Below are 12,758 nucleotides of genomic sequence, written 5' to 3'. Positions count from 1 at the left end.
CCAGTGCTCTGCAAGCTCTCCAGAACAACAGCAAATCTGGGGCTCTGTGCTTTCTTTTGTTCTGAACAAGTGTTAGTGTTTTCTGCACAAAAGCGATTCTGCGAAGTAATGTGAACACTTCTGCTTCCCAGGCACAGAGAAGGTGCTAGCAGGGAATTCTCTGCCTGCCTTTCCCCAGTGCTCTGCAAGCTCTCCAGGACAACATAGAATCTGGGGCTCTGTGCTTTCTTTCGTTCTGAACAAGTGTTAGTGTTTTCTGCACAAAAGCGATTCTGCGAAGCAATATGAACACTTCTGCTTCCCAGGCACAGAGAAGGTGCTAGCAAGGAATTCCCTGCCTGCCTTTCCCCAGTGCTCTGCAAGCTCTCCAGACCAACAGCAAATCTGGGGCTCTGTGCTTTCTTTTGTTCTGAACAAGTGTTAGTGTTTTCTGCACAAAGGCAATTCTGCGAAGCAATGTGAACACTTCTGCTTCCCAGGCACAGAGAAGGTGCTAGCAGGGAATTCTCTGCCTGCCTTTCCCCAGTGCTCTGCAAGCTCTCCAGGACAACATAAAATCTGAGGCTCTGTGCTTTCTTTTGTTCTGAACAAGTGTTAGTGTTTTCTGCACAAAAGCGATTCTGCGAAGCAATGTGAACACTTCTGCTTCCCAGGCACAGAGAAGCTGCTAACAGGGAATTCTCTGCCTGCCTTTCCCAAGTGCTCTGCAAGCTCTCCAGGACAACATAGAATCTGGGGCTCTGTGCTTTCTTTTGTTCTGAACAAGTGTTAGTGTTTTCTGCACAAAAGCGATTCTGCGAAGTAATGTGAACACTTCTGCTTCCCAGGCACAGAGAAGGTGCTAGCAGGGAATTCTCTGCCTGCCTTTCCCCAGTGCTCTGCAAGCTCTCCAGAACAACAGCAAATCTGGGGCTCTGTGCTTTCTTTTGTTCTGAACAAGTGTTAGTGTTTTCTGCACAAAGACGATTCTGCGAAGCAATGTGAACACTTCTGCTTCCCAGGCACAGAGAAGGTGCTAGCAGGGAATTCTCTGCCTGCCTTTCCCCAGTGCTCTGCAAGCTCTCCAGAACAACAGCAAATCTGGGGCTCTGTGCTTTCTTTTGTTCTGAACAAGTGTTAGTGTTTTCTGCACAAAAGCGATTCTGCGAAGTAATGTGAACACTTCTGCTTCCCAGGCACAGAGAAGGTGCTAGCAGGGAATTCTCTACCTGCCTTTCCCCAGTGCTCTGCAAGCTCTCCAGAACAACAGCAAATCTGGGGCTCTGTGCTTTCTTTTGTTCTGAACAAGTGTTAGTGTTTTCTGCACAAAGGCGATTCTGCGAAGCAATGTGAACACTTCTGCTTCCCAGGCACAGAGAAGGTGCTAGCAGGGAATTCTCTGCCTGCCTTTCCCCAGTGCTCTGCAAGCTCTCCAGAACAACAGCAAATCTGGGGCTCTGTGCTTTCTTTTGTTCTGAACAAGTGTTAGTGTTTTCTGCACAAAGGCGATTCTGCGAAGTAATGTGAACACTTCTGCTTCCCAGGCACAGAGAAGGTGCTAGCAGGGAATTCTCTGCCTGCCTTTCCCCAGTGCTCTGCAAGTTCTCCAGGACAACAGCAAATCTGGGGCTCTGTGCTTTCTTTTGTTCTGAACAAGTGTTAGTGTTTTCTGCACAAAGGCGATTCTGCGAAGCAATGTGAACACTTCTGCTTCCCAGGCACAGAGAAGGTGCTAGCAGGGAATTCTCTGCCTGCCTTTCCCCAGTGCTCTGCAAGCTCTCCAGAACAACAGCAAATCTGGGGCTCTGTGCTTTCTTTCGTTCTGAACAAGTGTTAGTGTTTTCTGCACAAAAGCGATTCTGCGAAGCAATATGAACACTTCTGCTTCCCAGGCACAGAGAAGGTGCTAGCAGGGAATTCTCTGCCTGCCTTTCCCCAGTGCTCTGCAAGCTCTCCAGGACAACATAGAATCTGGGGCTCTGTGCTTTCTTTCGTTCTGAACAAGTGTTAGTGTTTTCTGCACAAAAGCGATTCTGCGAAGCAATGTGAACAGGCACAGAGAAGGTGCTAGCAGGGAATTCTCTGCCTGCCTTTCCCCAGTGCTCTGCAAGCTCTCCAGAACAACAGCAAATCTGGGGCTCTGTGCTTTCTTTTGTTCTGAACAAGTGTTACTGTTTTCTGCACAAAAGCGATTCTGCGAAGCAACGTAAACACTTCTGCTTCCCAGGCACAGAGAAGGTGCTAGCAGGGAATTCTCTGCCTGCCTTTCCCCAGTGCTCTGCACGCTCTCCAGAACAACAGCAAATCTGGGGCTCTGTGCTTTCTTTTGTTCTGAACAAGTGTTAGTGTTTTCTGCACAAAAGCGATTCTGCGAAGCAATGTGAACACTTCTGCTTCCCAGGCACAGAGAAGCTGCTAACAGGGAATTCTCTGCCTGCCTTTCCCCAGTGCTCTGCAAGCTCTCCAGGACAACATAGAATCTGGGGCTCTGTGCTTTCTTTTGTTCTGAACAAGTGTTAGTGTTTTCTGCACAAAAGCGATTCTGCGAAGTAATGTGAACACTTCTGCTTCCCAGGCACAGAGAAGGTGCTAGCAGGGAATTCTCTGCCTGCCTTTCCCCAGTGCTCTGCAAGCTCTCCAGGACAACAGCAAATCTGGGGCTCTGTGCTTTCTTTTGTTCTGAACAAGTGTTAGTGTTTTCTGCACAAAAGCGATTCTGCGAACTAATGTGAACACTTCTACTTCCCAGACACAGAGAAGGTGCTAGCAGGGAATTCTCTGCCTGCCTTTCCCCAGTGCTCTGCAAGCTCTCCAGGACAACATAGAATCTGGGGCTCTGTGCTTTCTTTCGTTCTGAACAAGTGTTAGTGTTTTCTGCACAAAAGCGATTCTGCGAAGCAATATGAACACTTCTGCTTCCCAGGCACAGAGAAGGTGCTAGCAAGGAATTCCCTGCCTGCCTTTCCCCAGTGCTCTGCAAGCTCTCCAGACCAACAGCAAATCTGGGGCTCTGTGCTTTCTTTTGTTCTGAACAAGTGTTAGTGTTTTCTGCACAAAGGCAATTCTGCGAAGCAATGTGAACACTTCTGCTTCCCAGGCACAGAGAAGGTGCTAGCAGGGAATTCTCTGCCTGCCTTTCCCCAGTGCTCTGCAAGCTCTCCAGGACAACATAAAATCTGAGGCTCTGTGCTTTCTTTTGTTCTGAACAAGTGTTAGTGTTTTCTGCACAAAAGCGATTCTGCGAAGCAATGTGAACACTTCTGCTTCCCAGGCACAGAGAAGCTGCTAACAGGGAATTCTCTGCCTGCCTTTCCCAAGTGCTCTGCAAGCTCTCCAGGACAACATAGAATCTGGGGCTCTGTGCTTTCTTTTGTTCTGAACAAGTGTTAGTGTTTTCTGCACAAAAGCGATTCTGCGAAGTAATGTGAACACTTCTGCTTCCCAGGCACAGAGAAGGTGCTAGCAGGGAATTCTCTGCCTGCCTTTCCCCAGTGCTCTGCAAGCTCTCCAGAACAACAGCAAATCTGGGGCTCTGTGCTTTCTTTTGTTCTGAACAAGTGTTAGTGTTTTCTGCACAAAGACGATTCTGCGAAGCAATGTGAACACTTCTGCTTCCCAGGCACAGAGAAGGTGCTAGCAGGGAATTCTCTGCCTGCCTTTCCCCAGTGCTCTGCAAGCTCTCCAGAACAACAGCAAATCTGGGGCTCTGTGCTTTCTTTTGTTCTGAACAAGTGTTAGTGTTTTCTGCACAAAAGCGATTCTGCGAAGTAATGTGAACACTTCTGCTTCCCAGGCACAGAGAAGGTGCTAGCAGGGAATTCTCTACCTGCCTTTCCCCAGTGCTCTGCAAGCTCTCCAGAACAACAGCAAATCTGGGGCTCTGTGCTTTCTTTTGTTCTGAACAAGTGTTAGTGTTTTCTGCACAAAGGCGATTCTGCGAAGCAATGTGAACACTTCTGCTTCCCAGGCACAGAGAAGGTGCTAGCAGGGAATTCTCTGCCTGCCTTTCCCCAGTGCTCTGCAAGCTCTCCAGAACAACAGCAAATCTGGGGCTCTGTGCTTTCTTTTGTTCTGAACAAGTGTTAGTGTTTTCTGCACAAAGGCGATTCTGCGAAGTAATGTGAACACTTCTGCTTCCCAGGCACAGAGAAGGTGCTAGCAGGGAATTCTCTGCCTGCCTTTCCCCAGTGCTCTGCAAGTTCTCCAGGACAACAGCAAATCTGGGGCTCTGTGCTTTCTTTTGTTCTGAACAAGTGTTAGTGTTTTCTGCACAAAGGCGATTCTGCGAAGCAATGTGAACACTTCTGCTTCCCAGGCACAGAGAAGGTGCTAGCAGGGAATTCTCTGCCTGCCTTTCCCCAGTGCTCTGCAAGCTCTCCAGAACAACAGCAAATCTGGGGCTCTGTGCTTTCTTTCGTTCTGAACAAGTGTTAGTGTTTTCTGCACAAAAGCGATTCTGCGAAGCAATATGAACACTTCTGCTTCCCAGGCACAGAGAAGGTGCTAGCAGGGAATTCTCTGCCTGCCTTTCCCCAGTGCTCTGCAAGCTCTCCAGGACAACATAGAATCTGGGGCTCTGTGCTTTCTTTCGTTCTGAACAAGTGTTAGTGTTTTCTGCACAAAAGCGATTCTGCGAAGCAATGTGAACAGGCACAGAGAAGGTGCTAGCAGGGAATTCTCTGCCTGCCTTTCCCCAGTGCTCTGCAAGCTCTCCAGAACAACAGCAAATCTGGGGCTCTGTGCTTTCTTTTGTTCTGAACAAGTGTTAGTGTTTTCTGCACAAAGGCGATTCTGCGAAGCAATGTGAACACTTCTGCTTCCCAGGCACAGAGAAGGTGATAGCAGGGAATTCTCTGCCTGCCTTTCCCCAGTGCTCTGCAAGCTCTCTAGAACAACAGCAAATCTGGGGCTCTGTGCTTTCTTTCGTTCTGAACAAGTGTTAGTGTTCTCTGCACAAAAGCGATTCTGCGAAGCAATATGAACACTTCTGCTTCCCAGGCACAGAGAAGGTGCTAGCAAGGAATTCCCTGCCTGCCTTTCCCCAGTGCTCTGCAAGCTCTCCAGGACAACATAGAATCTGGGGCTCTGTGCTTTCTTTTGTTCTGAACAAGTGTTAGTGTTTTCTGCACAAAGGCGATTCTGCGAAGCAATGTGAACACTTCTGCTTCCCAGGCACAGAGAAGGTGCTAGCAGGGAATTCTCTGCCTGCCTTTCCCCAGTGCTCTGCAAGCTCTCCAGGACAACATAGAATCTGGGGCTCTGTGCTTTCTTTTGTTCTGAACAAGTGTTACTGTTTTCTGCACAAAAGCGATTCTGCGAAGCAACGTAAACACTTCTGCTTCCCAGGCACAGAGAAGGTGCTAGCAGGGAATTCTCTGCCTGCCTTTCCCCAGTGCTCTGCACGCTCTCCAGAACAACAGCAAATCTGGGGCTCTGTGCTTTCTTTTGTTCTGAACAAGTGTTAGTGTTTTCTGCACAAAAGCGATTCTGCGAAGCAATGTGAACACTTCTGCTTCCCAGGCACAGAGAAGCTGCTAACAGGGAATTCTCTGCCTGCCTTTCCCCAGTGCTCTGCAAGCTCTCCAGGACAACATAGAATCTGGGGCTCTGTGCTTTCTTTTGTTCTGAACAAGTGTTAGTGTTTTCTGCACAAAAGCGATTCTGCGAAGTAATGTGAACACTTCTGCTTCCCAGGCACAGAGAAGGTGCTAGCAGGGAATTCTCTGCCTGCCTTTCCCCAGTGCTCTGCAAGCTCTCCAGGACAACAGCAAATCTGGGGCTCTGTGCTTTCTTTTGTTCTGAACAAGTGTTAGTGTTTTCTGCACAAAAGCGATTCTGCGAACTAATGTGAACACTTCTACTTCCCAGACACAGAGAAGGTGCTAGCAGGGAATTCTCTGCCTGCCTTTCCCCAGTGCTCTGCAAGCTCTCCAGACCAACAGCAAATCTGGGGCTCTGTGCTTTCTTTTGTTCTGAACAAGTGTTAGTGTTTTCTGCAGAAAAGCGATTCTGCGAAGCAATGTGAACACTTCTGCTTCCCAGGCACAGAGAAGGTGCTAGCAGGGAATTCTCTGCCTGCCTTTCCCCAGTGCTCTGCAAGCTCTCCAGGACAACATAAAATCTGAGGCTCTGTGCTTTCTTTTGTTCTGAACAAGTGTTAGTGTTTTCTGCACAAAAGCGATTCTGCGAAGCAATGTGAACACTTCTGCTTCCCAGGCACAGAGAAGGTGCTAACAGGGAATTCTCTGCCTGCCTTTCCCAAGTGCTCTGCAAGCTCTCCAGGACAACATAGAATCTGGGGCTCTGTGCTTTCTTTTGTTCTGAACAAGTGTTAGTGTTTTCTGCACAAAAGCGATTCTGCGAAGTAATGTGAACACTTCTGCTTCCCAGGCACAGAGAAGGTGCTAGCAGGGAATTCTCTGCCTGCCTTTCCCCAGTGCTCTGCAAGCTCTCCAGAACAGCATAAAATCTGGGGCTCTGTGCTTTCTTTTGTTCTGAACAAGTGTTAGTGTTTTCTGCACAAAGGCGATTCTGCGAAGCAATGTGAACACTTCTGCTTCCCAGGCACAGAGAAGGTGCTAGCAGGGAATTCTCTGCCTGCCTTTCCCCAGTGCTCTGCAAGCTCTCCAGAACAACAGCAAATCTGGGGCTCTGTGCTTTCTTTTGTTCTGAACAAGTGTTAGTGTTTTCTGCACAAAGACGATTCTGCGAAGCAATGTGAACACTTCTGCTTCCCAGGCACAGAGAAGGTGCTAGCAGGGAATTCTCTGCCTGCCTTTCCCCAGTGCTCTGCAAGCTCTCCAGAACAACAGCAAATCTGGGGCTCTGTGCTTTCTTTTGTTCTGAACAAGTGTTAGTGTTTTCTGCACAAAAGCGATTCTGCGAAGTAATGTGAACACTTCTGCTTCCCAGGCACAGAGAAGGTGCTAGCAGGGAATTCTCTACCTGCCTTTCCCCAGTGCTCTGCAAGCTCTCCAGAACAACAGCAAATCTGGGGCTCTGTGCTTTCTTTTGTTCTGAACAAGTGTTAGTGTTTTCTGCACAAAGGCGATTCTGCGAAGCAATGTGAACACTTCTGCTTCCCAGGCACAGAGAAGGTGCTAGCAGGGAATTCTCTGCCTGCCTTTCCCCAGTGCTCTGCAAGCTCTCCAGAACAACAGCAAATCTGGGGCTCTGTGCTTTCTTTTGTTCTGAACAAGTGTTAGTGTTTTCTGCACAAAGGCGATTCTGCGAAGTAATGTGAACACTTCTGCTTCCCAGGCACAGAGAAGGTGCTAGCAGGGAATTCTCTGCCTGCCTTTCCCCAGTGCTCTGCAAGTTCTCCAGGACAACAGCAAATCTGGGGCTCTGTGCTTTCTTTTGTTCTGAACAAGTGTTAGTGTTTTCTGCACAAAGGCGATTCTGCGAAGCAATGTGAACACTTCTGCTTCCCAGGCACAGAGAAGGTGCTAGCAGGGAATTCTCTGCCTGCCTTTCCCCAGTGCTCTGCAAGCTCTCCAGAACAACAGCAAATCTGGGGCTCTGTGCTTTCTTTCGTTCTGAACAAGTGTTAGTGTTTTCTGCACAAAAGCGATTCTGCGAAGCAATATGAACACTTCTGCTTCCCAGGCACAGAGAAGGTGCTAGCAGGGAATTCTCTGCCTGCCTTTCCCCAGTGCTCTGCAAGCTCTCCAGGACAACAGCAAATCTGGGGCTCTGTGCTTTCTTTCGTTCTGAACAAGTGTTACTGTTTTCTGCACAAAAGCGATACAGCGAAGCAATGTGAACAGGCACAGAGAAGGTGCTAGCAGGGAATTCTCTGCCTGCCTTTCCCCAGTGCTCTGCAAGCTCTCCAGGACAACAGCAAATCTGGGGCTCTGTGCTTTCTTTCCTTCTGAACAAGTGTTACTGTTTTCTGCACAAAAGCGATTCTGCGAAGCAATGTGAACAGGCACAGAGAAGGTGCTAGCAGGGAATTCTCTGCCTGCCTTTCCCCAGTGCTCTGCAAGCTCTCCAGAACAACAGCAAATCTGGGGCTCTGTGTTTTCTTTTGTTCTGAACAAGTGTTAGTGTTTTCTGCACAAAAGCGATTCTGCGAAGTAATGTGAACACTTCTGCTTCCCAGGCACAGAGAAGGTGCTAGCAGGGAATTCTCTGCCTGCCTTTCCCCAGTGCTCTGCAAGCTCTCCAGAACAACAGCAAATCTGGGGCTCTGTGCTTTCTTTTGTTCTGAACAAGTGTTAGTGTTTTCTGCACAAAGGCGATTCTGCGAAGCAATGTGAACACTTCTGCTTCCCAGGCACAGAGAAGGTGCTAGCAGGGAATTCTCTGCCTGCCTTTCCCCAGTGCTCTGCAAGCTCTCCAGAACAACAGCAAATCTGGGGCTCTGTGCTTTCTTTTGTTCTGAACAAGTGTTAGTGTTTTCTGCACAAAGGCGATTCTGCGAAGTAATGTGAACACTTCTGCTTCCCAGGCACAGAGAAGGTGCTAGCAGGGAATTCTCTGCCTGCCTTTCCCCAGTGCTCTGCAAGTTCTCCAGGACAACAGCAAATCTGGGGCTCTGTGCTTTCTTTTGTTCTGAACAAGTGTTAGTGTTTTCTGCACAAAGGCGATTCTGCGAAGCAATGTGAACACTTCTGCTTCCCAGGCACAGAGAAGGTGCTAGCAGGGAATTCTCTGCCTGCCTTTCCCCAGTGCTCTGCAAGCTCTCCAGAACAACAGCAAATCTGGGGCTCTGTGCTTTCTTTTGTTCTGAACAAGTGTTAGTGTTTTCTGCACAAAAGCGATTCTGCGAAGCAATGTGAACACTTCTGCTTCCCAGGCACAGAGAAGGTGCTAGCAGGGAATTCTCTGCCTGCCTTTCCCCAGTGTTCTGCAAGCTCTCCAGGACAACATAGAATCTGGGGCTCTGTGCTTTCTTTCGTTCTGAACAAGTGTTACTGTTTTCTGCACAAAAGCGATACAGCGAAGCAATGTGAACAGGCACAGAGAAGGTGCTAGCAGGGAATTCTCTGCCTGCCTTTCCCCAGTGCTCTGCAAGCTCTGCAGGACAACATCAAATCTGGGGCTCTGTGCTTTCTTTCCTTCTGAACAAGTGTTACTGTTTTCTGCACAAAAGCGATTCTGCGAAGCAATGTGAACAGGCACAGAGAAGGTGCTAGCAGGGAATTCTCTGCCTGCCTTTCCCCAGTGCTCTGCAAGCTCTCCAGAACAACAGCAAATCTGGGGCTCTGTGCTTTCTTTTGTTCTGAACAAGTGTTAGTGTTTTCTGCACAAAGGCGATTCTGCGAAGTAATGTGAACACTTCTGCTTCCCAGGCACAGAGAAGGTGCTAGCAGGGAATTCTCTGCCTGCCTTTCCCCAGTGCTCTGCAAGCTCTCCAGGACAACATAGAATCTGGGGCTCTGTGCTTTCTTTTGTTCTGAACAAGTGTTAGTGTTTTCTGCACAAAGGCGATTCTGCGAAGCAATGTGAACACTTCTGCTTCCCAGGCACAGAGAAGGTGCTAGCAGGGAATTCTCTGCCTGCCTTTCCCCAGTGCTCTGCAAGCTCTCCAGGACAACATAAAATCTGAGGCTCTGTGCTTTCTTTTGTTCTGAACAAGTGTTAGTGTTTTCTGCACAAAGGCAATTCTGCGAAGCAATGTGAACACTTCTGCTTCCCAGGCACAGAGAAGGTGCTAGCAGGGAATTCTCTGCCTGCCTTTCCCCAGTGCTCTGCAAGCTCTCCAGGACAACATAGAATCTGGGGCTCTGTGCTTTCTTTTGTTCTGAACAAGTGTTAGTGTTTTCTGCACAAAAGCGATTCTGCGAAGTAATGTGAACACTTCTGCTTCCCAGGCACAGAGAAGGTGCTAGCAGGGAATTCTCTGCCTGCCTTTCCCCAGTGCTCTGCAAGCTCTCCAGAACAACAGCAAATCTGGGGCTCTGTGCTTCCTTCGTTCTGAACAAGTGTTAGTGTTTTCTGCACAAAAGCGATTCTGCGAAGCAATGTGAACACTTCTGCTTCCCAGGCACAGAGAAGGTGCTAGCAGGGAATTCTCTGCCTGCCTTTCCCCAGTGCTCTGCAAGCTCTCCAGGACAACATAAAATCTGAGGCTCTGTGCTTTCTTTCGTTCTGAACAAGTGTTAGTGTTTTCTGCACAAAGGCAATTCTGCGAAGCAATGTGAACACTTCTGCTTCCCAGGCACAGAGAAGGTGCTAGCAGGGAATTCTCTGCCTGCCTTTCCCCAGTGCTGTGCAAGCTCTCCAGAACAACAGCAAATCTGGGGCTCTGTGCTTTCTTTTGTTCTGAACAAGTGTTAGTGTTTTCTGCACAAAGGCGATTCTGCGAAGCAATGTGAACACTTCTGCTTCCCAGGCACAGAGAAGGTGCTAGCAGGGAATTCTCTGCCTGCCTTTCCCCAGTGCTCTGCAAGCTCTCCAGAACAACAGCAAATCTGGGGCTCTGTGCTTTCTTTCGTTCTGAACAAGTGTTAGTGTTTTCTGCACAAAAGCGATTCTGCGAAGCAATATGAACACTTCTGCTTCCCAGGCACAGAGAAGGTGCTAGCAAGGAATTCTCTGCCTGCCTTTCCCCAGTGCTCTGCAAGCTCTCCAGGACAACATAGAATCTGGGGCTCTGTGCTTTCTTTCGTTCTGAACAAGTGTTACTGTTTTCTGCACAAAAGCGATACAGCGAAGCAATGTGAACAGGCACAGAGAAGGTGCTAGCAGGGAATTCTCTGCCTGCCTTTCCCCAGTGCTCTGCAAGCTCTCCAGGACAACATAGAATCTGGGGCTCTGTGCTTTCTTTTGTTCTGAACAAGTGTTAGTGTTTTCTGCAGAAAAGCGATTCTGCGAAGCAATGTGAACACTACTGCTTCCCAGGCACAGAGAAGGTGCTAGCAGGGAATTCTCTGCCTGCCTTTCCCCAGTGCTCTGCAAGCTCTCCAGGACAACATAGAATCTGGGGCTCTGTGCTTTCTTTCCTTCTGAACAAGTGTTACTGTTTTCTGCACAATAGCGATTCTGCGAAGCAATGTGAACACTTCTGCTTCCCAGGCACAGAGAAGGTGCTAGCAGGGAGTTCTCTGCCTGCCTTTCCCCAGTGCTCTGCAAGCTCTCCAGGACAACATAGAATCTGGGGCTCTGTGCTTTCTTTTGTTCTGAACAAGTGTTAGTGTTTTCTGCACAAAGGCGATTCTGCGAAGCAATGTGAACACTTCTGCTTCCCAGGCACAGAGAAGGTGCTAGCAGGGAATTCTCTGCCTGCCTTTCCCCAGTGCTCTGCAAGCTCTCCAGAACAACAGCAAATCTGAGGCTCTGTGCTTTCTTTCGTTCTGAACAAGTGTTAGAGTTTTATGCACAAAAGCGATTCTGCGAAGCAATGTGAACACTTATGCTTCCCAGGCACAGAGAAGGTGCTAGCAGGGAATTCTCTGCCTGCCTTTCCCCAGTGCTCTGCAAGCTCTCCAGGACAACATAAAATCTGAGGCTCTGTGCTTTCTTTTGTTCTGAACAAGTGTTAGTGTTTTCTGCACAAAGGTATTCTGCGAAGCAATGTGAACACTTCTGCTTCCCAGGCACAGAGAAGGTGCTAGCAGGGAATTCTCTGCCTGCCTTTCCCCAGTGCTCTGCAAGCTCTCCAGAACAACAGCAAATCTGGGGCTCTGTGCTTTCTTTTGTTCTGAACAAGTGTTAGTGTTTTCTGCACAAAGGCGATTCTGCGAAGCAATGTGAACACTTCTGCTTCCCAGGCACAGAGAAGGTGCTAGCAGGGAATTCTCTGCCTGCCTTTCCCCAGTGCTCTGCAAGCTCTCCAGAACAACAGCAAATCTGGGGCTCTGTGCTTTCTTTTGTTCTGAACAAGTGTTAGTGTTTTCTGCACAAAAGCGATTCTGCGAATTAATGTGAACACTTCTGCTTCCCAGGCACAGAGAAGGTGCTAGCAGGGAATTCTCTGCCTGCCTTTCCCCAGTGCTCTGCAAGCTCTCCAGAACAACAACAAATCTGGGGCTCTGTGCTTTCTTTTGTTCTGAACAAGTGTTAGTGTTTTCTGCACAAAGGCGATTCTGCGAAGCAATGTGAACACTTCTGCTTCCCAGGCACAGAGAAGGTGCTAGCAGGGAATTCTCTGCCTGCCTTTCCCCAGTGCTCTGCAAGCTCTCTAGAACAACAGCAAATCTGGGGCTCTGTGCTTTCTTTCGTTCTGAACAAGTGTTAGTGTTTTCTGCACAAAAGCGATTCTGTGAAGCAATATGAACACTTCTGCTTCCCAGGCACAGAGAAGGTGCTAGCAAGGAATTCTCTGCCTGCCTTTCCCCAGTGCTCTGCAGGCTCTCCAGGACAACATAAAATCTGGGGCTCTGTGCTTTCTTTCGTTCTGAACAAGTGTTACTGTTTTCTGCACAAAAGCGATACAGCGAAGCAATGTGAACAGGCACAGAGAAGGTGCTAGCAGGGAATTCTCTGCCTGCCTTTCCCCAGTGCTCTGCAAGCTCTCCAGGACAACATCAAATCTGGGGCTCTGTGCTTTCTTTCCTTCTGAACAAGTGTTACTGTTTTCTGCAGAAAAGCGATTCTGCGAAGCAATGTGAACACTTCTGCTTCCCAGGCACAGAGAAGGTGCTAGCAGGGAATTCCCTGCCTGCCTTTCCCCAGTGCTCTGCAAGCTCTCCAGGACAACATAGAATCTGGGGCTCTGTGCTTTCTTTTGTTCTGAACAAGTGTTAGTGTTTTCTGCACAAAGGCGATTCTGCGAAGCAATGTGAACACTTCTGCTTCCCAGGCACAGAGAAGGTGCTAGCAGGGAATTCTCT

Source organism: Strix aluco, unplaced genomic scaffold (genome assembly GCF_031877795.1).
Source record: "Strix aluco isolate bStrAlu1 unplaced genomic scaffold, bStrAlu1.hap1 HAP1_SCAFFOLD_51, whole genome shotgun sequence".
Taxonomy (NCBI): Eukaryota; Metazoa; Chordata; class Aves; order Strigiformes; family Strigidae; genus Strix; species Strix aluco.
The sequence above is the reverse complement of the archived record's forward strand: the minus strand, read 5'-3'. Positions refer to the sequence as shown.